The sequence below is a fragment of the Schistocerca nitens genome, chromosome 2 (assembly GCF_023898315.1).
Source record: "Schistocerca nitens isolate TAMUIC-IGC-003100 chromosome 2, iqSchNite1.1, whole genome shotgun sequence".
Classification (NCBI taxonomy): domain Eukaryota; kingdom Metazoa; phylum Arthropoda; class Insecta; order Orthoptera; family Acrididae; genus Schistocerca; species Schistocerca nitens.
The window spans coordinates 1,163,109,594-1,163,133,428 of NC_064615.1; the positions used below are offsets into that span (position 1 = coordinate 1,163,109,594).

Below are 23,835 nucleotides of genomic sequence, written 5' to 3' on the forward strand. Positions count from 1 at the left end.
CACTGCCGGAACCAGAAAGAAAATTGCTGGCCACTAGATGTCGCGGGTCAACGGCCAAAGAGCAGCAGAAGATCCTGTGACCGGGTTGTTCCGTCGAAACTCCAACATTCAAATAAATAAAAAATTTGTAATTTTCCATTGTAATGACGTCACAGAATTGTTAGTTCATGTTGTATTTCGTTCAGTTCTGTTTTGTCGAGTCTGATGTTCACATCTGTATGTAGCATATACGAAGACAATAAAACAGTGTATACTCGAAAGCTTAAATACGTGTTCGAGAATTATTTATGAAGAGTTATATTGAGGAAGAATTATTACTGAATTTTTCCTTTCCCAAGATATTAATTTTCAGAAGAGTTTGATTTCGATTTTTGAATATTAAGGGTTTTACAGTCTGATTTTAATACGGGAAAAATTAGATAACTTGCAAGAATATAATTTCCAAGAAGAAACAAACGACATCTAAATTTCAAAAGTTTGCGCAAACTAGTTGGACTGAGTGACGTAATTCGGCACAAACGACTCAACTGAAGCAGTTTTAATTACAGTTTCGTTCAAGAATATTTTATAGAGAACTTTAAAAGAATTTAAATAATTTTTTGAAGTGTTTTGTAAGCGACGTAGGTGACGAAGTCTGCACATGGTCATATTTCAAACAAAAAATCATTGAGTCATGTGCATCGTTACACTACACGCTGAAGGTACCTATGAAAATATATCACAGTACAACACATGATTCAGGAGGATAATTATTATCTGCGTAAAAATGAAATTTCAGGGCGAAATTGGCTAATGATACAGATATATGTAAACAGATACGTGGGAAAATATATCAAATATACATTGAAACGGCAAAGAAACTGGTATAGGGTGCGTATTCAAATACAGCGATATGTAAACAGGCAGATACGACCCTGCGGTCGGCAGCGCCTATATAAGACAAAAGGTGTCTGGCGCAGTTGTTAGATCGGTTACTGCTGCTACAATGGCAGGTTATAAAGACTTAAGCGAGTTTGGGCGTGGTGTCATTCTCGGCCTATGGGACACAGCATCTCCCGAGGTAGCGATGAAGTGAGGATTTTCCCGTACAACCATTACACGAGTGTGCTCTGAATATCATTAATACGGTAAAACATCAGATCTCCGACATCGTTGCGGTCGGAGAAAGATGCTGCAAGAACGTGACCAGCAACGATTGAAGAGAATCGTTCAACGTGACAGAAGCGCCCCTTCCTCAAATTGCTGCAGATTTCAGTGCTGGGTCATCAACATGTTTCAGCGTGCGAACCATTCAACGAAACATCATCGATATGGGCTTACGGAGCCGAAGGCCCACTCGTGTACCATTGATGACTGCACAACACAAATGTATCGAGCGGATGGACGATTACGGGCATGGAGACAACCTCATGTATCCATGGACCCTGCATGTCAACAGGGAACTGTTCAAAGCGGTGGAGGCTCTGTAATGGTGAGGGGCGTGTGCAGCTAGAGTTATATGGGTCTCCTGAAACGTCTAGATACGTCTCTAAACAGCTGACACGTACGTAAGCATCCTGTTTGATCACCTGCATCCATTCATGTCCACTGCGCATTCTGACGGACTTGGGCAATTCCAGCAGGACACTGCGACACATCACACGTCCAGAATTTCACACACGTGGCTCCAGGAACACTCTTCTGAGTTTAAACATATCCGCTGGCCGCCAAACCACGCAAATAGGAACGTTATTGAGTGTATCTCGTACGCCTTGCAACGTACTGTTCATTAAGAGATCTCCAACTCCTCGTACTCTTACGGATTTATGGACAACCCTGCCGGATTCATGGTGTGAATTCCCTCCAGCACTATTCCAGACATTATTCGACCCTATGCGATGTTGTGTTGTGGCACTTTTGCGTGCTCGCGGAGGCCCTACACGGTATTAGGCAGGTGTACCAGTTTCTTTGCCTCTTCAATGAATTTGAAATACATTTGACGTGTGTCTACGGCGGCTAGGCCACAGGTAAAAATTTCATCCTAAAACCATGGAACGATTTCAACTAAACTTGGAACACCTGTTAGCTATGATCTAGAAAGAAATAGAGGATAAGAACCACCAGCGTCCTTTTAGGGTCGGTGTGATAACATGGAGATAGAAGGGGGGGGGGGGGGAGGAAATGGACAGACAGTGAGGGGGATGGAGGAGATTGACACATAGAGGGGGAGGAGGAGATGAACAGAGCGAGGGGAAGGAGAAATTGACAGGGGTGAGGATGAGAAACTAAAAAGGAAGAGACAGGCAGGGAGAGGAGGAGTAGGGACGTGCAATGGGAAGGGGAAGAGGAAATGGACAAAGAAAGAAAAGGGGAGGATATGGACAGAGAAAAGAGGAGGAGATGAACAGTGTGAGGTGGGAGGAACAGATGTACACACACACACACACACACACACACACACACACACACACACACACACAGAGAGAGAGAGAGAGAGAGAGAGAGAGAGAGAGAAGTAAATGGGCAGAGAAGGCGCGAAGGGTGACATGGACGGCGAGAGAAGTTTAAGGAGGATATGGACTAATAGAAGATTGGAATTAATACATACCTTGGCGACGCTGGGTACTCAGCTAGTATAAGAATAAAAAGTGGCAGTCTAAATCACAATGTATTTTCTGTCTATTGATGGTGACTACTTATAATAACCATCTTCGTTTGCTTTCTCAGGATTTGGCGAATTTTTATTTATTTATTTTTTACTGTGAATAGGCCATTTGAAGACCATGTTCCAATTTCAATTCTTCATTCTTTTATCTTTTCTTTTCTTCCAGTGTACTTTCATCTGTTCACTATGTTTCCTTCCTTCTGTCTTCAGACCATTTTGAACCAGTCTTTTAGCTACCCTGCCTTGGAATCCTATTTTCAATATTTTTTCCCGAAAGACGTCTTTGTTGTTTATATTTTCTGTTTTTATATTGTTTCTTTCTAAATCCTTTTTCCCTTCGTTGACTCGACTTCTTGTGGACTTCTTACACCACAAATATTTGAAAATCTTATTCTTTATTCTGCTGTCTTGAATTCGAAATAGCGGGACTGCTACGGTCGCAGGTTCGAATCCTGCCTCGGGCATGGGTGTGTGTGATGTCCTTAGGTTAGTTAGGTTTAAGTAGTTCTAAGTTCTAGGGGACTTATGACCTAAGATGTTGAGTCCCATAGTGCTCAGAGCCATTTGAACCATTTTGAATTCGAAATAAATGTCCAAAACACATTACGTTTGAAATATTTTCTTTATTTTGGTATATTTCATTATTACTTCGTAATTTCCAACCTTCCTCTGTGTTTTGTGGCCCTAATATTTTCCTTATAGTTCGTCTTTCAAGTACCTCTGTTTTATCTAAATTATAGTTTAATGACAGGCGTTCGGTTTCATATAGACATTCTGGCATCAGTACGGTGTTGTAATGCCTTATTTTTGCATTTTTTATTGTAGGGGTCTTTGGTAATACCATACGCTCTCCCAATTTTATGCAACCTTTCCTCTATTGTAGATTTTTCCAAAGCATTTTCCTGGATTATCTCTCCTAGATATTTCATTTTTTTTACCCTCTCTATTTGTCCAATATCTGTTTCCAGCAATTTTGCATCATCCTTTTGTTACAAAGTTTCAGGAGATTTATTTGTGTTATAGCAGATGCCACATTTTCAGAAAGTATAGCAAAATCACCTGCAAACGCAAGACAGTAGATTTCGATCTTTCTGTTTTCTCTTCCTAACCTTATAGGCGAGATGTTGAGTTCAATACGTTTCTCGTTCCGAATTGTTACTATTTTTTTGTAACACTATCAAAAAGAATTGGGAATAGGCCGTCACCTTGTCGTACACCTGGTTTAATTTCGAAAGTCTGTGAAATTTCTTCCATAAATTTTCCTTTACAGACTGTATCTGTAAGTGTTTCACGGATTAGGGTTGACAGTTTAGACTTAAAGCCAAATTCTCGAATTATATTATCTATAGTTTCTCTGTCAAAAGAATCAAAAGCCTTTTTCAAATCCACAAACATAACTAATATGTCCTTTGAATTAAGTAATCTATGGCAAATTACTGGCATGACATTAAATGTTTGTTCTGAGGATGACGTTCCTTTCCTAAAAGCACCTAGGTATTCACTTAAGTGACTTCCAAGTTTTGTTTCTGTTCTGCTTTATATACTACCGGCAGTAAAGAGATTCCTCTGTATTGTTTACATCTTGTTTACTACTTTTTGTGGAGTGGATGTATCAGTGCAACTTTCCATTCCTCTGGGATTTTTTCTGTTTTCCAGATTTTTTCAAAGACTAAATTTGGCTCATTTGTTTTATTTGGCAAGGACCACTTCAAAAGTTCAGCCGTAATAGAATCTTCTCCAACAGCTTTGTTGCCTTTCAGTGTCTTCAATTTCTTATGTAGTTGTGGTAAATATTGTTTCAAATTTTCATTAATATCTGAGACTTCCCATTTTTTACTTGGTTCAGGACAGCCCAAAGGCTGATGAAAATATCTTTCTAGTATTTCATAATTTTCAGTATTGATTAACCCAGTTGTGACGTTTTCATTTTTGAAACAAACGTCTGCAGTTTGGTACCCCTGTAATTTCTTCATAAGTTCGATAAAAGCCATGAGTATTATTTTTTTAAAAAATTTTGTCTATTTCCACGAGTTTCTCCTTTTCAAAGGCTCGTTTGGTATCTCTGGTTAACCTGGCTGTTTCCTATGATTGTTGTTTAAATTGATCATAATCTTCAATTTTCTTTGAGAATTTCCATTTGTCTAGTTGTTTAGTCCTCTCCACTGGCTTCTTCGCATATTCCATTCCACCATATTTTCCATTTTTTTTATTGACCCAAATGTTTTCTGTGCGGCATTATTTATTGCTCTGGATTTTTTTTGCTATTTGCCATGTTTAGTCACTTTAATTTCGTCTTGATGGTTTTCAATTGGTTCATTTTTGTATAGTAAGCATGTATGTATTATGTTTTATTAACCTTCGAGACTTTCTTTGTTCTTTCTTAGGTAGGCGTTTGAATGATTTTAGATAGGTAATGATCAGAATCAAATTCACCATTCCTTACCACTTTTAAACTCGTAATTTCCATTGTACGTTTTCGCGAAATAGTCACATGATGTAACTGAAATTGTTCTAACATTGGGTTGGAGGATATCCACATTTTAGCTTTTCTTGGGAGTTTTCTAATGTAGGTTGTCATTAGTTGCAGGTGAGAAGTTCGACGCAAACTAGTTAGCCTCATGCAATCTGTGGGGCGGCTGGTGGAAATTAATGTTGTTATTTAATATAGTTGAATTGTAATGTAGAAAAGATGCATTTCCCTGCCGTTTATCCATATGTGGGGCGACGGGTGGAATTAATTGTTCCTATTATTTATGCTGTCTCTTGTCGTTCTCAACACTGGCTCTCTAACTACAATATTGGCAACCAGAAAGTAAATAGCAAAACGTGAAGCCTGCAATTAAAATTCCTAGTGCCCACTTCATCTGAGAAATACACTTGTAGCTACAGCTTAAAGCTCTGAGGAATTAGGAAATTGTCTGGGATTCATAATCAGAAACGATCGTGAAAAAAAAAAACGTATAATATATTCTGAAAGTCACAGATGAGAAAAAGAAAAAGAATCCACACAATCTGACTAACAGAGCAGTTCAGAGTCTAATGCGCTGATGCACTATAACTGTCCAAATTAAATGTTTCAGCGAATGCTCGCCATAATTTGATGATAATGTTCATCAAACGCCACGCTAAATAATGGTAGAATGTCTGTCCCGCGACGGCACGTGAAAATACGACATACGCAAACTGCAGATAGATAATTAAAGTCATCCCAGAATTAACACTTCTCTCGAAAATGATCTCATGGTTACGTGTATCCCGAGTAACTTAATACGGCATCCGAGGCTGTTTATAGCAATGATACCGGCGCGACGCGACTCCCGACACAGATGGCGTGTTATTCAGCGTCTGGAGACAACTGGGGCCTTTCTTCCTCGCGCAGCGTTCTTATATATAAAGCCGCGGTGCGGATGGCTAAGGGAACGCCTGATCAAATTGGCTCTCCTGACTAGCCGCTGTGCTAGTAATGCACCACATTAAGTTATTGAATAAATCATAGCTTCTTTTGCTGATGGCAGATGAAGCTCTCAATTTAAATGCGCAATCAGCACACAGGTAAGTAATCATAATAAAAGTCTGATGTGGCTAAGTTAAATATTTTGGGCGAGAGAATTAATTTAATTACACTACACGCAGTAGACGAACTCTGAACTTGCCCTTTGGAGATACGCTATCGCTATAGTTTTATAGTTATTCAATTGAAACTTCTCACATCTTTATGATTATAGCGGATCTCCCTTCTACTTTATCAATAAAAGGTACCGTAAAGGTATGCCAAAGTGTTTCATTGATTTTGCTTAAATTTTGAGGGATAATATTGCTTAAGAGGCAGTGAACATGCCAGTAACTTAAATAATTGAAGTAGGTAATCAGTTTTCTTTTAATATTTCTATATGTTTACATTTCAATTTTAATATTTCATAGGGAGTTAACCTGTACTCTTGCTTCCCTTGTCGTAATTAAATTTTTTTTTTCGTTCATTAACATTAAAAAAAATTAAGTAGAGGGTGATGTAGGGAAGCAGCCTACTCACGCCGTAATAAATTCACATCAGTCTTTCCATTGTGTGCCAGCCTAGTCCGCTGTAACTAGCTCTGACGTCAAATTTTGCACAATACTTTAAAAATCAAGTAAATAACCTGAAACGTTTCTAGGATGTCAGGAGCAACACTAAATCAATATGTGTTGAATATCAGTTTAATAACTTTCACCCTTTTCGAAATTTGGACGTTTTTCTGTAAAAATCATTGGCGCAACAGAAAAGAGCTAGAGACTTAAAAATTTATATTTAGATTCCTTTTTCATAATTATTTAATAGAAACAGTACTTTGGATCTCACAAATTAAAATTTTAGTGGAAATTCATGATGTTCTGGTTTTTGTCTTAAAAATTAAGGAAGCAAGATAGATTAAGTAGGCTAATAAATAAGGCTAGGATGTTTAAATTTAAGTAGAGGGGAGATCCGCTATAATCATAAAGATGTGAGAAGTTTCAATTGAATAACTATAAAACTATAGCGATAGCGTATCTCCAAAGGGCAAGTTCAGAGCTCGTCTACTGCGTGTAGTGTAATTAAATTAATTCTCTCGCCCAAAATATTTAACTTAGCCATGTCAAACTTTTATTATGATTACTTACCTGTGTGCTGATTGCGCATTTAAATTGAGAGCTTCAACTGCCATCAGCAAAAGAAGCTACGATTTATTCAATAACTGCCGGCCGCTGGTGGCCGAGCGGTTCTGGCGCTACAGTCTGGAACCGCGCGACCGCTACGGTCGCAGGTTCGAATCCTGCCTCGGGCATGGATGTGTGTGTTGTCCTTAGGTTAGTTAGGTTTAAGTAGTTGTAAGTTCTAGGGGACTTATGACCTCAGCAGTTGAGTCCCATAGTGCTCAGAGCCATTTGAACCAATATTCAATAACTTAATGTGGTGCATTACTAGCACAGCGGCTAGTCGGGAAAGCCAATTTGATCAGGCGTTCCCTTAGCCGTCCGCACCGCGGCTTTATATATAAGAACGCTGCGCGAGGAAGGAAGGCCCCAGTTCTCTCCAGAGGCTGAATAGCACACCATCTGTGTCGGGAGTCGCGTCGCGTCGGTATCATTGCTATAAACAGCCTCGGATGCCGTATTAAGTTACTCGGGATACGCGTAACCATCAAATCATTTTCGAGAGAAGTGTTAATTCTGGGACGACTTTAATTATCTATCTTCAATTTGCGTATGTTGTTTTTTCACGTGCCGTCGCGGGACAGACATTCTACCATTATTTAGCGTGGCGTTTGATGAACCTAATCATCAAATTATGGCGAGCATTCACTGAAACATTTAATTTGGACAGTTATAGTGCATCAGCGCATTAGACTCTGAACTGCTCTGTTAGTCAGATTGTGTGGATTCCTTTTTTTTTTTTTTTTTTTCATCTGTGACTTTCAGAATATATCGTACGTTTTTTTTTCGCGATCGTTTTTGATTATGAATCCCAGACAATTTCCTAATTCCTCAGAGCTTTAAGCTGTAGCTATAAGTGTATTTCTCAGATGAAGTGGGCACTAGGAATTCTAATTACAGTCTTCACGTATTGCTAATCACTTTCTGGTTGCCAATATTGTAGTTAGAGAGCCAGTGTTGAGAACGGAAAAAGACAGCATAAATAATAGGAACAATTAATTCCACCCGCCGCCTCACATGGTTAAACGGCAGGGAAATGCATCTTTTCTACATTACAAACAAAACATTACAATTCAACATTTAATTCCACCCGCCGCCCCACACATTGTCGTTGGTTCTTCTACGAGCTGGGAATTGTCCTACTGCATTTCTAAATTTCTTTTCTCTCCTTATTTGTGCACTGAAGTCGCTTGATTATAATATAGTGTTCATCTTTGGAATTTTAGATATTACAGTTTCTAAAGAGTCCCATAATTTCTCTGCTTTTTGTGGATTTTCCTGTTGTCTTCATTTATTAGTGCATGGCAACTAACAAGTGTGTATTTTCTTGTTTTTGCATTTAACTGATAAGGAAGATACCGTCTCTGAGATGGATTTAAATTCTGTAACATTTCCTATTATACTGTTATGAACATAGGAAGCTGTACCCAACAATGGCAACTGATTCATAATTTGGATTGCTGGTTTGCTTTTGAAGATTCTATAGTTACAAGTATCGACTACATTTTCATCTAGGAACGTTGATTCTTGAACTGTTAAAATCTGATTTTTGTTTTCCTGCAAAAGTATTTTTAGTTGTTTTAGTTTAGCAGTCTTCTTTAGAGAATTTGCATTTAAAGTGTCTAGACAGAATTTCTTTTTTAATTTTATTTTAGAAGGATTCCAGGGTTGTTATTTAGAATGATACCTAACATGCTCTTTTAAATATTAAATTACAATTCGTTTCACTTCACAATTCTCTTCTCCAGTTCACAGTTATTGTTCAGCTTGTAGCATCGCAGCTATTACGCGACTGCAGACTTTTGCAGTTTGTTACGTTATGGCAAGCTGTCTTGGAAGCCTGCAGTATAGTAGCATTCGGCGTATGCGTCACAGCCACATCTATACAAAGACAGTAACTTGTTCTCGAAAGAACAGTTATTGTTGATGACCGTGCAGCTTTTCCCTGAAATAAATGATGACTAACTGACAACCTCAGCTGCTGACAGGTGTTGTTGTTATACCTCGATGTGGACAGCTGAAAATGTGTGCCCCGACCGGGACTCGAACCCGGGATCTCCTGCTTACATGGCAGACGCTCTAACCATCTGAGCCACCGAGGACACAGATGAATAGCGCGACTGCAGGGACTTATCCCTTGCACGCTTCCCGTGAGACTCACATTCCCAACTGTCCACAATTCTACATATGTATTGTACCTTATAGACATTTGCCACCCACTCATTACTCGCGCACGCGCTGGCGATTCCAAGGGATAAGTCCCTGCAGTCGCGCTATTCATCTGTGTCCTCGGTGGCTCAGATGGTTAGAGCGTCTGCCATGTAAGCAGGAGATCCCGGGTTCGAGTCCCGGTCGGGGCACACATTTTCAGCTGTCCACATCGAGGTATAACAACAACACCTGTCAGCAGCTGAGGTTGTCAGTTAGTCATCATTTATTTCAGGGAAAAGCTGCACGGTCATCAACAATAACTGTTCTTTCGAGAACAAGTTACTGTCTTTGTATATATAGTAAAGGCTACCCAGCCATTGACCTTTGTCTGTGCGAATGCGCACAGGTTGCCCAAACTCTTACGGGTGCAAGGGATAAGTCCCTGCAGTCGCGCTATTCATCTGTGTCCTCGGTGGCTCAGATGGTTAGAGCGTCTGCCATGTAAGCAGGAGATCCCGGGTTCGAGTCCCGGTCGGGGCACACATTTTCAGCTGTCCACATCGAGGTATAACAACAACACCTGTCAGCAGCTGAGGTTGTCAGTTAGTCATCATTTATTTCAGGGAAAAGCTGCACGGTCATCAACAATAACTGTTCTTTCGAGAACAAGTTACTGTCTTTGTATATATAGTAAAGGCTACCCAGCCATTGACCTTTGTCTGTGCGAATGCGCACAGGTTGCCCAAACTCTTACGGGTGCAAGGGATAAGTCCCTGCAGTCGCGCTATTCATCTGTGTCCTCGGTGGCTCAGATGGTTAGAGCGTCTGCCATGTAAGCAGGAGATCCCGGGTTCGAGTCCCGGTCGAGGCACACATTTTCAGCTGTCCACATCGAGGTATAACAACAACACCTGTCAGCAGCTGAGGTTGTCAGTTAGTCATCATTTATTACAGCCACATCTGTCGCTAAAGCGGACCGTGAGACTGCCCACTGTGGCGTGTACTAAAATCACTTACTCGGCTCACCTAAGAAACTAAATAACTACGTTGTATTTTATCTTTTTTATTCCAAATTTGGTACATGACTTTTTGTTATTCAGAAGAAATTTGTGTCAAAATTTGATACCGCTACCTATAATAGTTTTGGAGATAAAGAAAATTGCTTAAAAAGTCAAAAACTGACACTTAGGGAATTAAATTCAGTTAGGAACTATACTAGTTTCTTTTGGTATTATTTGAAAACATAAACAGAACTCTCAGTTTGCAGAAGATTTTCATATTAAAACTTTAATTTTCATTATCGTAATATAAAATTCAGGTACTCCGTCTTCAGGCCACGAGTGGCCTACCGGGACCACTCGACCGCCGTGTCGTCCTCAGGGGAGGATGCGGATAGGAGGGGCGTGGGGTCAGCACACCGCTCTCCCGGTCGTTACGAAGGTATTCTTGACCGAAGCCGCTACTATTCGGTCGAGTAGCTCCTCAATTGGCATCACGAGGCTGAGTGCACCCCGAAAATTGGCAGCAGCTAATGGCGGCCTGGATGGTCACCTATCCAAGTGCCGACCACGCCCGACAGCGCTTAACTTCGGTGATCTCACGGGAACCGGTGTATCCACTGCGGCAAGGCCGTTGCCCTATAAAATTCAAGCAAAATTATTACTTGTGTGTTATGTCATTGTGGGAGTCAATGAGAGCGAGTGAGAGCGTGCGTGTATGTGAGACATACGTTAAATTTCAAGATCAATTTCATGTAATGCATTATGCACTCATAGTGTGGGAAAGATGTTTGTACCCACATTGCTGATGACTTAAGTCCAAGCGTGCTTGTTTTTGTAAGAAGGCAGTCAGAATAGTTTTTAGGTAGGGTAATGTTTTTCTAGAGTTATCTCAAGATTAATTGTCGTTTAGTCTCAATTAATTAACATTACAGTAATAATTTGCTTGTCGAAGTGACGCCAATGAATCTGATCTAGTTATTGACTCAGAACAGTTTAGACGCGAATATGATCTTGAAAGATTGATCTGATTGGCTGTTCATTTGATCAACCAATCAGAGTAAAGTCTTCCCCAAGTATCGGAACGAGTTATATGACCTTCAGGTCATTGAGAGAGTCGTGGACTAGCTGTCGCACGAGAAGCTCATGTTAGACGTGTCCGAAAAAGTTATTTGTAAAATGAAGAAGTGACTGTTATTTCGCGTTCAGTTTACATCGCCGTGCAAGCAGATTCCTTTACGGACAGTTCTGTGAAGTTTGAGAGATTTTGGAGTGTTTGTTGTAGAGAAAACCGCGTGTGAAACTATTGGCCTTTGTGAAGACTGCTGCGTGGCATGTTCAGTATGCATTTGCAGAACATTTTTTGGCGAGCATTTTCCTTTGAAGAATCCACTGAACAGGGCCGAGTTGAAACTCATTTCATAGTAGAGTATTGACTGTATTAATCCCATAATATTTCGGGATGGACTTAGTACATTTTTGGCTGTCTCGCGTGTGATACAAGCTGCATGAACTAGTAGTAGACTTGCTATTGACCTAAATGCGGGATTGTTGACACCATAACTAAAAGACAATGAAAAACATTAGTATCGTGAAGCGGACATTTTCAGTGAAGGAAGGAAGCATCCACTTTTGCCCGTTATTACTACAGATTTACAGGTTCATTTTGTTACCTGTGGTGCACGGACTATGGAATCCAAAGTATGGACGATGGTTTTCTTCAACGCTGCTTTTAACGTCGTCTACATACTACGGGGCTGAACGCTGTACTGAGGTAGGTGTAGATTAATTTGCAGCTTACTTCACAAAGTGCTAGCGAATTTTTTAACACAGCTCCGCCGTAAGCTCCCAACCCACACCCCACCACCAATTTGCTTCCCGCAAACCAATTTTAACCATGTAGGTGTGATTACTGTAGATCCAGACGCAGTGAGGTGGGCAATGAACGAATCGCGGAATGAACTTGGTAGCTGACGGTTCCGGCTAAACTTTGTTCGTGGCAATTTCAGGCCTACTCAAAACAAAGGCTTGCTCATCAAGGTCAGTGATCGGTTGTCTGTTGCAGTGCATCTACACCAGATGTTGTGGCGCCACTGGAAGTAGACGATTTTTGTGAATCATTCAGGTCGTTGTTACGCTACCTTCAAGAATACAATGAAGTGCGCTGAAGCATTGGAAGCCTTTTCCGTTCTTAATATTCACCTTATTAAATGTTTCACTAATGTGGTTCTTGTTTCAAAACTCATTGGATATCCGCTTTCTTTGTCCTATCATAGATGCTCGTGTGTGGTATTGTCTTTCGTAAGCGTTCTCAAAAAGTTGCTTCGTGTTCTGTAATGAAACACAGGCGTGGAAAACCGTTAAAACTCAGCGAGAAATAAGATTATTCTTAATGCCCCAGAATTATTCTTTATAAATTTGTCACTGCTGATACGGAAAATTTCGCTAATAACATCAGAGTTTACCACAATTTATGTGTATCGCGTAAATGGTACGGGAAAAAACATAACACAGGTAAAATGTCTGCGCCTGGCACGACGAGATGATGACAATCTTGTGTTTTAGGGAAACGAGAAGAGTGTGTGAAATGTGCTGCGGGGCTGTAGCAAAAATCTACCAAGAGTGCGCTACTGTACTCGACAAGGCGGCTTCCACGTTCCGCGGGAAGGAAGTTCTGATGATGTAACACCATACGCGGAGAAAGAAAGAACAGAATATCTAGCTGCGTGCAGAACTGGCGATGGATGGAGCATAGTTTGAAAAATGATACTAGCCGCACATTTTGTGGGAAGGAAACAGACGGTACAGCCATATATGATAGCCGTCGGAAGAGATGATATATGAATGAAATGACACAATTTCAGAGACTGTACTGTTGATATGATTTGATGCATATAAACTAAAGCGGCGAGTGAAAATTTGTATCAAGGCTAGGGAATCGAACCCAGATCTCCCGCTTACTATGCAGCTGCATTAGCCATTAAGCCACCTTGGCACGGGGGTACACAGCACTCTTGGATAACACTGGCACGCCTTTCTCCTCGGTGCCAACTCTTACTGCCGTTCGAGTGTGGATAGTGTCGTCAGGGTAATCCGTGCACATGCCTGAACCACTGTGTTAAAAAAAAAAAAAAAAAAGAGGTTCAACTGGCTCTGAGCACTATGGGACTTAACATCTGAGGTCATCAGTCCCCTAGACTTAGAACTACTTAAACCTAACTAACCTAAGAACATCACACAAATCCATTCCCGAGGCAGAATTCGAACCTGCGACCGTGGCAGTAGCGCGGTTCCTGACTGAAGCGCCTAGAACCGCTCGCTCACAGCAGGCGGCACCACTTTGTCCAAGTGGTTTAGTGGCTAACGTACCTGCTTAGTAAACAGTTGACCTAGATTCGATTCCCGAACTTGCTACAAATTTTCACCAGCCGCTTTAGTGTTTATACATAAAGTTATATCTGTATAAGACCACAAATGTTTCTGAAAACGTGTCTCATTTCATTTGTACACGTACCTGCACCTGGGTTTGAGGCTGAATACCCCATTTATGACCGATGCTAAGGTGCTGTTCCAGAACATGGCGATCCTCGACAATTCTGTTCGTGTTTAAGGGGGAATTTAAAGTGGACTGGAGCGGCAGTGAGAATTTGCATCTAGGGGTAACGCGTGCCAGGGTGATGTCTAGTTATGTAAAATGCTATGCCGAGGTGGCGTAGTGGCTACCGCACCTGCCTAGTAAGCAGGAGACCTGGGTTCGATTCCCTAGCCTTGATACAAATTTTCACTCGCCGCTTCATTCTGCATAAAGAAGGTGATATATGATGGTAAAGAGCTTCTGATATACATTATATACGGAGGAGAGATGTTAGTTGACAAAAGTGTAGACATGAACTATCGTAGGTTTATGTTCGCCATTTCCGAGGTGCAGATCGTCGAGATTCCGTGCTTGCTGACGATAACGCTCGAAGGTTGTCTGGTAGACTTAAGAACCTAGGGTTGAAGCTATCCAAATGTAACTATATAGGTTTCCCTCGTAAATTTAGAATGTCTAATATGCTACATTTTCCGTATTTAGTGGTATGCACAGGTTTCATGATATTACTCAACTTAAAAAAAATATATACAAAACTGAGCATATAAGTATCATGATTATGTAAAAAGAAATGCTTTTTCATGAATCTAGCTCAGTACATTCATCTATACAGATGAGAACGTTATTTTTCATTGATTTGTGACATACGATTATCATTTTAGTCACAAATGTCGAAGGTGGGACATCGAAACAACTTAATTCATTACAAACGTCTACGTAAAGCCAGTGTTTGTCAGTTCTCAAAAGACTGCCTACAGTGTTACCAGATTCCGCTTCTGATTCTTCCTTTTGTAATAAGAAAGTTTACTGATGTAGCATCATTGGTGCTAAATCCACCTCGATATTGGGAATCTATCAATGTGAATTCTATCGACTCGTCGAAGACTTGTGACTGTAACAACTCCAGAGTCAATGACCAAAATTTGTAACGCTTTAAGTCTACTCAGACGACCACCGTTACATGATACTACGACATCACTGATAACTCACTTTAATGATTTGATGCCGAATAAATATATTTTTAGTGTCCAGGCACAGATGATACTAGTGGAAGATACACTGAGTTCCTGAGTGCGCCCGTGGAGGCCTAACAGGGGTAGCCCTAAGATTTTAAGTATCACCCCTAAAAAATAAAGGTACGTAATTATTTTTTCATTTATTTGCAGTGTTATGGTACGCAGTGAAATTCTTGCACTACTCTACAGGAGCAGCTCACCTCTACTTTATCAACAGGCAACGCTATTTTGTTTTGACTCTTGCAAGTAAACAAAAAATTAATTACGTACCTTTATTTTTTCGAGGCGCTAATTAAAGAACTTCAGACTTAACACAGAGACCTCCCTTATAACGGAAAACGCCATCATGCCGAAATTCACTGAACTTCTGAATTAACATGAATTAGAACCAACAAAAAATGACTGCTATACCTCTACATCTGAGCATCACTACCGCCTACTTTTTATCTCTCGTTCGCTCTCGCAACACACATAAAATCACGAATCACATTATAGTCAGAATTAATTAATGTTATTGCTAGCGTCAGAGACTTGTTAATCTCTAATTAACCCCATTCTAATGTAGCGGGTGTGGTATCACACATGTCCTGTGCGTGCTTGTGTTTCGCATACAACGACCCTGAAGCAGACGAGATGCGTAACCCTGGCTGATCGGAATCTCCTACATGGAATCAGTGATGTGATGGAGAGGCTCTGCCAAGATTATTTTCCTAATTACAGGGTCGGCTGCCAACCACGTCATGCTACGTTGCTGCCAAGTGTGTAAGCTGCAACTACACCGCCTGAAAAAGAAAAGAAAAAAAAAAAAGAACACAGAAGATATGATCGGGTGTCAGTGTAACTCGGGCGTGTAACTTATTACTGTTGCAGTGACAGGTAGTACGGCCGCCACAGGGTATTAGTGTTCGTGTGGCTACCGGGCTTAGTATGATATGTAAGGGTATGTGAACAGATGATCAGATATCTGAAGGTCGCACAGATGCCACGTGCCCACGTGGGACTGCGTTATCGGCACATTACACAGTTTCAAAGGGGCCTCATTGTGGCTGGCCATTTGGCCAGCGGGTCGGACTGAGCAGTATTCATATTTGTGGCGAATGTGGTTGTGACAGTGGTCCGATGGAAACGTGACAGTAGATATACTCATCAGGGTTCCCGTCGAACACGTCTGACCCCCGCATGGGAGGAACGTAGAATTGTGCACCGACCCCATAGTAAACAATTCATATCTTCGCTTGCCATCCGAGAACAAGTAACGGACGCCTTCCAATTACGTCATCCCATATCATTAGTGGGATGAATTACGCACATACGTTGGCTGCCATTACCACCACACAGCTCAAACATCTGCGTTTGGAGAGGTTGAGACACAAAATCATAATTATTGTTGTCATATGACGAAAGTTTTGTTTGTTGGCAGTAAATGTTAGCTACAGCCTTATGTAACCTTACAACAAAGAATTCGTTGTGTGTTGCAAAATACGACTGCGAGAAAGTAATTGAAAGTGGCTATCTGGTTCTCTGTTTTTAAATTCGTAACGTCTGAATTCAACGCTGTGAATCATCAAACTTTTAAACTGGTAATAAATGGACCCAGGAAAATCTCAATGTTAACTTCCTTTCATTATTTAATTTTGGCTTATGTGTTGGACAATGGAAGCACAGTGGCGCTGCACTTGTCTTGAAAGCGCGTCGCATTTGCTGAGCTACAACTGAGATGCACTTGCACACAGCGCTCTCTTTGGGGAAAAAAAAGGCAAAGCAACTTGGTTCATAACAAATCTGAATAAGTAGAAATGATAACTCATTCTGCCGTAGACTTTGGATACTGACAATGACTTGGGATAAATTATAACATGAAATGTAATTGGTTCTCTGATTATAGAAGTTCTATATTGAGAAACTACACTTTTTTAGCTTCACAAACATTAATACACATAAAGTTACAGTTTTTGAGTGGATAAATGAGATATTTTCAAAAATACAAGTGGTAAAAATGACATTAAATATTCAACTGTTATTCCTACCCCCAAATTTTAATTGGAAATTATACATGGCTGTTTATCTTTCCCTGTACTCAAGTCTCAGGATGTCTGGACCACGAGTGCCTAACTACAAGCTTCCCCAATAAGGTGGCAAATCTAAAATCAGTTACCCTAAATTAAATCCTCTTCTATTACTCATCAAAATAATCATAACAAAGTATTCTCCTCAAAATTCTTCAATCTTTTCCCCATATAAAACAATTACAAGTAAATCAACATGTTCCACTTCCTCTGAATGTAGCTACAACCGCACCGCTCGGCCTATGGCGTGCTACTACCCGTGACAGACCGTTGCTGACTAGACTGAGGAGTGTCTGCTCATCTCGCGATTAACAGTGCGAATCATGTCCCGTGCATCTAATAAAGTGGAGATGGTCCAAACAGGCCTCCAGGCGACACTGCTTCTCTGATGATACTGCGCGCGTATAATTTCAAACGCGTTCATGACACCCAAATACTAGAGAAATTCCCATGAAGCTATCTACAGTCTCCTATTAAGATGTCGTGACCGGGAAGCAAGGTCTGCGATAAATGGCGTCACACCGACTTCAGTGATGCGCCGCACTTCTGCACAATCCAGTTACCATCATCAGTGAGTGTGGTGGTAACGTGGGCAGGTGTCCGATTCTTCCTCTTTTCCACTCCTGGTGTCATGGTGTGGGGAGCCGTCAGGTGTGACCAGGTCATCACGTCGTCACGAACATCCTACGTCCTCATGTGTTACCTCTCATGCGACAGTATCGCAGTGTCGTTCTCCAAGAGGACAGTATTCTTCCACACATGCCACATGTCCCTATGAACTGTCACAATGATGCTGAGTTACTCCTGTGGCCAACAACATCTCCTGACTTGTCTGAAATTGAACATATGTGGGACCGGCTTGAACGTCAACTCTATCGTAGTGTCAGTTCCAGGACATCAAGGATCAGTTACAAGAGTTCTGGGTCAACTTGCCTCACGAGAGGATACCACGTCTGTGTGACAGCCTCCACAAGCGAATTAGTGTGTGCATCCAGGCCAGAGGGGTTCTACATACAGATAAGTGGACTCACACTGCCAAGTTCTTTGTAAATTTGACTTTACTCTGCAATCACTGCAAGAACACCACAAACCACCTCAAGCAGAAAAATTTCATTCCATTTGCTCCTTCCCTACTGGGCGTTTCATTTTTTTTATCAGCCACCGTATTTTGTGTTGTAATTTTGAAACTATTGTTTCAGAGCTTTTAAAATTAAATATTTTGGACGCTTCATGTGCCAAGTGTCTTACAATTATGCAACATTTTGTAACACTTCGTAAATTCTGTAGAATAGATTGTCTTGCTTTTCTATTAAGCTGAACACTAGTGCAACATCAAGTCCTATGCACTTCAAATATCGTGCTTCCATTTATCGTAACAAAATGTTTTGAGGATTATTTTCGGCAACGTTTAATAGATAGTAAATTATTTTAATACCAATTCCATTTGATGCAGGAATGCTAAGTCAGATATTCCTAAAAGAAAACGTCTGAGAAAATGTCACAAATTACATACTTTATGACAGAAGGCAGATGGTCAATGATTTCTGGTTTTGGCGTAATATTGCCGTAAGTGGGGAACGAACTGGTGTAACCATCGTGGCATTGTGTCGCCAGCACGCCGGTCGGCAAAACGAGTCGATAACAGGCGCTGAATCAAGTGCGGCTATCAGGAGAGAGGCCAAGGACAGACTCGCAAGCAAAGCGCCGCAGCGCCCTCTCAATCGCCGCCGCCAACCGGAGGGCCCAGTAAAACGTCCCCTTAGAAAAATTAATGAATTACTGTGCTGATAAACCTCTTACATTATTTGCTTTTCAGACAGCTGAGCAAAACTGAACGTACTCAGACATTTCTCTCTTTACTTATTCTGACCATCACTAAATTGACACACAATATTTTTAGCGCAACGCAATCTGACTTTCAAAAATCCCTACAAAAGAATGGCCCTGGCTAACAATAACTTATACCTTTCATGAATGACTTACCTCACAAAAATCTTCGTAACTCAAACTACTGCAATACAAAAAAATGGTTCAAATGGCTCTGAGCACTATGGGACTTAACATCAGAGGTCATCAGTCCCCTAGAACTTAGAACTACCTAAACCTAACTAACCTAAGGACGTCACACACACATCCATGCCCGAGGCAGGATTCGAACCTGCGACCGTAGCGGTCGCGCGGTTCCAGACTGTAGCGCCTAGAACCGCTCGGCCACCCTGGCCGGCTACTGCAATACAGCGAGCGCCAATACTGCCAGCTAAATAAAAGATTCTAACTACTGAAGTCACTAACTACTGATAGGCATAGTTAGCAAATGAAAGATTTCGATAAAGAACGAACAATGTATTTACCTTAACAGTGTTCAAAAGTCATAATATATATATCAGTCCATGACATCCAGTCTTACAAATTTACTGTCTCTGATGGACACACGTCCAGATCATCCGCTTTCAAAACTCCGCCATCTCTCTCCCCACATCCACCACTGCTGGCGGCTCACCTCCAACTGCGCAACGCTCCGCGCTGTTCACATCCAGCCGCCCAACACTACAATAGCAAACAACAATGCAAACCAGCCACAGGCTGCAATCAGCACAGCCAGTGATTTTCATACAGAGCGCTACGTGGTGTTACCAATAAAAAAACCAAACAGCCTACTTACACCAGTTACAGAGTCAGTCATTCAGTGCGTCAGTCACAGTCGCAGTGTCAGTCACTATTCTACACTACTGGCCCCTAAAATTGCTACACCACGAAGATGACGTGCTACAGACGCGAAATTTAACCAATAGGAAGAAGATATGCAAATGATTAGCTTTTCAGAGCAGTCACACAAGGTTGGCGCTGGTGGCGACAGCTACAACGTGCTGACATGAGGAAAGTTTCCAACCGATTTCTCATACACAAACAGCAGTTGACCGGCGTTGCCTGGTGAAACGTTGTGATGCCTCGTGTAACGAGTAGAAATACGTACCATCACGTTTCCGACTTGGTCAGATTGTAACCTATCGCGATTGCGGTTTATGGTATCGCGACACTGCTGCTCGCGTTGGTCGAGATCCAATGACTGTTAGCAGAATATGGAATCGGTGTGTTCAGGAGAGTAATACGGAACGCCGTAGTGGATCCCAACGGCCTCGTATCACTAGCAGTCGAGATGAGTGGCATCTTACCCGCATGGCTGTGACGGATCGTGCAGCCATTTCTCGATCCCTGAGTCAACAGATGTGGATGTTTGCAAGACAGCAACCATCTGCACGAACAGTTAAACAACGTTTTCAGCAGCTTGGACTCTCAGCTCGGAGACCATAGCTGTAGTTACCCTCGACGCTGCATCACAGACAGGAGCGCCTGCGATGGTGTACTTAACGACGAACCTAGGTGCACGCATGGCAAAACTTCATGTTTTCGGATGAATCCAAGTTCTGTTTACTCACATCATGGTGGTCGCATCCGTGTTTAGCGACATCGCGGTGAACGCTCATTGGAAGCTTGTATTCGTCATCGCCATACTGGCATATCACCCGGCGTAATGGTATGGGGTGCCATTGGTTACTCGTCTCGGTCACCTCTTGTTCGCATTGACGGCATTTTGAACAGTGGACATTAAATTTCAGATGTGTTACGACCCGTGGCTCTACCCTTCATTCGATCCCTGCGAAACCCTACATTTCAGCAGGATAATGCACGACCGCACGTTGCAGGTCCTGTATGGGCCTTTCTTGGTTCAGAAAATGTTTGACTGCTGCCCTGGCCAGCACATTCTCCAGATCTCTCACCAATTGAAAACTTCTGGTCAATGGTGGCCGAACAACTGGCTCGCCACAATACGCCAGTCACTACTCTTGATGAACTGTGGTATCATGTTGAAGCTGCATGGGGAGCTGTAGCTGTACACGCCATCCAAGCTCTGTTTGACTCAATGCCCAGGTGTATCAAGGCCGTTATTACGGCCAGAGGTTGTTGTTCTGGGTACTGATTTCTCATGATCTATGCACCCAAATTGCGTGAAAATGTAATCATATGTCAGTTCTAGTATAATATATTTATCCAATGAATACCCGTTTATCATCTGCATTTCCTCTTGGTGTAGCAATTTTAATGGTCAGTAGTGTAACTGGCGTCTGTCAGTGCACGTCACTGACTACGAGAATGTAGTGTTCATACAGGACTTGTATGTGAGTAGCAGTGAGGCTAATGTGGACTATTACGAAAGAGCTTGTACCACAACTCATGAACTAACTTAAGACAAGTAGCTTTCTGTTCTGGTAAATGAAGAACCCTGTTAATACAGCAGCACAGCTTTGTTGTAGAAAGAGCATACCAGCCACCAAACAACATCCTCTCCTTGCTTCCCATGGTACAAGACTCTACAGTGTCGACGACGACACAAAGCCAACATTTTGGCTGCTACTGCAAATGGCCTTCACCAGTGTATGTTCGACCGCCAAGAATTTCATGTGAAATTACTCTCACAACGAAAACGTACACTCGCATAGATTCGTAATGGTAGCCCTACGTAACGTAGGCGCCTTCTTTATGCATGGCATTCGATAGCTACAGAAAAGAGAGCACAGAGACATAACACACAAAAGATTACACTGGAGTTATTCGCCAAATAGAGTCATGAAAAGTACGAAATGTGGACCGATTCCCCCCCAGCCCTATGAGATTCTCAAGAAACGTGGCTGAAACACCACTGATCTGGCAAGTTTCAGTCTCAAAGTTGGCTATTTTTTGTTAAAATTGTACCACTACCTCGATAGGAATGAAAGGCCTAAATTCATTTCTTCAGGAGCTGCTGTACGCCATTAAAAAACCCACGTAAAATAGTTGTAGCATCCTGTTTGTGACTGGGCAAAGTGGTGTAGATTGGTTAAGCGGGACAGCTCCAATTTAACGAGCTGATTAATGAAAAGGTCGATTGTGCGATTCAGTGAGCAAACTTGGTATACTCAAATAAAATTTTAATTAATTAGTATTTAATTAACTACGTTCCCCTGATCCTGACATTTTAAAATAAATATACAAACAGGATATGGTAAACAAGCTTCTGAACCTGTTGGTGTTGCTGACTTCACGTGACAAATTATTTACCTATTAATGCTCCTAGTACAAACAACTGGTACACACGTAAAGTTACTTCAATTACTGTTGAACGTTCGCCGTGCATTATAGCATACTAGGTACTACAAATCTAAAATTCTTCGAGACCATCGCATTCCTATGATGATACTACGTGTAGTGTCGGCAGACTTGCCAACACTACGCACACTAATTGAAAGAGGCGGCCAAGATGCACGCGCTAACTCACGAAGGATGGAGTGAGGTCTGAAACAGGAGACTTAATGAATGTGATAAAGAAAATACGTATCTTTGGAATATACTTAACTTTTAATACATCCTTGTATACATCGTTCTTGATGAGACATCTGGAGATTGTGGCGATACAAGTGACTCTTTATATACAAGCTATTTAAGGCTAATGGCGCCTTGCTAAGTCGTAGCCATTAACTTAGCTGAAGGCTATTCTAACTGTCTCTCGGCAAATGAGAGAAATGGCTTCGTCCGTATAGTCGCTAGCAACGTCGTCGTACAACTGGGGCGAGTTCTCGTACGTCTCTCGAGACCTGCCGTGTGGTGGCGCTCGGTCTGCGATCACACAGTGGCGACACGCGGGTCCGACATGTACTAATGGACCGCGGCCGATTTAAGCTACCACCTAGCAAGTGTGGTGTCTGGCAGTGACACCACACTACGTATGATCCTTCCTTGGTCGTCAAAAATGCAATAAAATGTCGAGCACCTGTCGCAAGTCTAGGAAGTCAAAATCTATTTCATGCGTCTGGTATCTCCTAGATATCGTGATAGAAGCTAGATGTGATTCTTAAAACTGATTGTGAAAAGCTTCTTTTTCTCGAGGAAGGTTATAATGTTCTAGTTTACTATATGTTCTTGTAACATTAACCAAAACGGCCTTGCTGTGCTGGTACTGCGAACGGCTGAAAGCAAGGGGAAACTACAGCCGTAATTTTTCCCGAGGACATGCAGCTTTACTGTATGATTAAATGATGATGGCGTCCTCTTGGGTAAAATATTCCGGAGGTAAAATAGTCCTCCATTCGGATCTCCGGGCGGGGACTAATCAAGAGGACGTCGTTATCAGGAGAAAGAAAACTGGCATTCTACGGATCGGAGCGTGGAATGTCAGATCCCTTAATCGGGCAGGTAGGTTAGAAAATTTAAAAAGGGAAATGGATAGGTTAAAGTTAGATATAGTGGGAATTAGTGAAGTTCGGTGGCAGGAGGAACAAGACTTTTGGTCAGGTGATTACAGGGTTATAAATACAAAATCAAATAGGGGTAATGCAGGAGTAGGTTTAATAATGAATAAAAAAATAGGAGTGCGGGTTAACTACTACAAACAGCATAGTGAACGCATTATTGTGGCCAAGATAGACACAAAGCCCATGCCTACTACAGTAGTACAAGTTTATATGCCAACTAGCTCTGCAGATGATGAAGAAATTGATGAAATGTATGACGAGATAAAAGAAATTATTCAGGTAGTGAAGGGAGACGAAAATTTAATAGTCATGGGTGACTGGAATTCGTCAGTAGGAAAAGGGAGAGAAGGAAACATAGTAGGTGAATATGGATTGGGGGGAAGAAATGAAAGAGGAAGCCGCCTGGTAGAATT

At 41.5% G+C, this 23,835-nt stretch overlaps 4 non-coding genes across 4 annotated transcripts; 3 read left to right on the top strand and 1 right to left on the bottom strand.

The window, feature by feature from the left end:
* Positions 1-9,340: 9,340 nt before the first annotated feature.
* Positions 9,341-9,414, bottom strand: Trnat-ugu (transfer RNA threonine (anticodon UGU)). Its single transcript has one exon. It is a non-coding gene; the product is annotated as a tRNA-Thr (tRNA).
* Positions 9,415-9,598: 184 nt separating this feature from the next.
* On the top strand, positions 9,599-9,672 carry Trnat-ugu (transfer RNA threonine (anticodon UGU)). Its single transcript has one exon. It is a non-coding gene; the product is annotated as a tRNA-Thr (tRNA).
* A 257-nt stretch (positions 9,673-9,929) lies between these two features.
* On the top strand, positions 9,930-10,003 carry Trnat-ugu (transfer RNA threonine (anticodon UGU)). Its single transcript has one exon. It is a non-coding gene; the product is annotated as a tRNA-Thr (tRNA).
* A 257-nt stretch (positions 10,004-10,260) lies between these two features.
* Positions 10,261-10,334, top strand: Trnat-ugu (transfer RNA threonine (anticodon UGU)). Its single transcript has one exon. It is a non-coding gene; the product is annotated as a tRNA-Thr (tRNA).
* Positions 10,335-23,835: the final 13,501 nt, after the last annotated feature.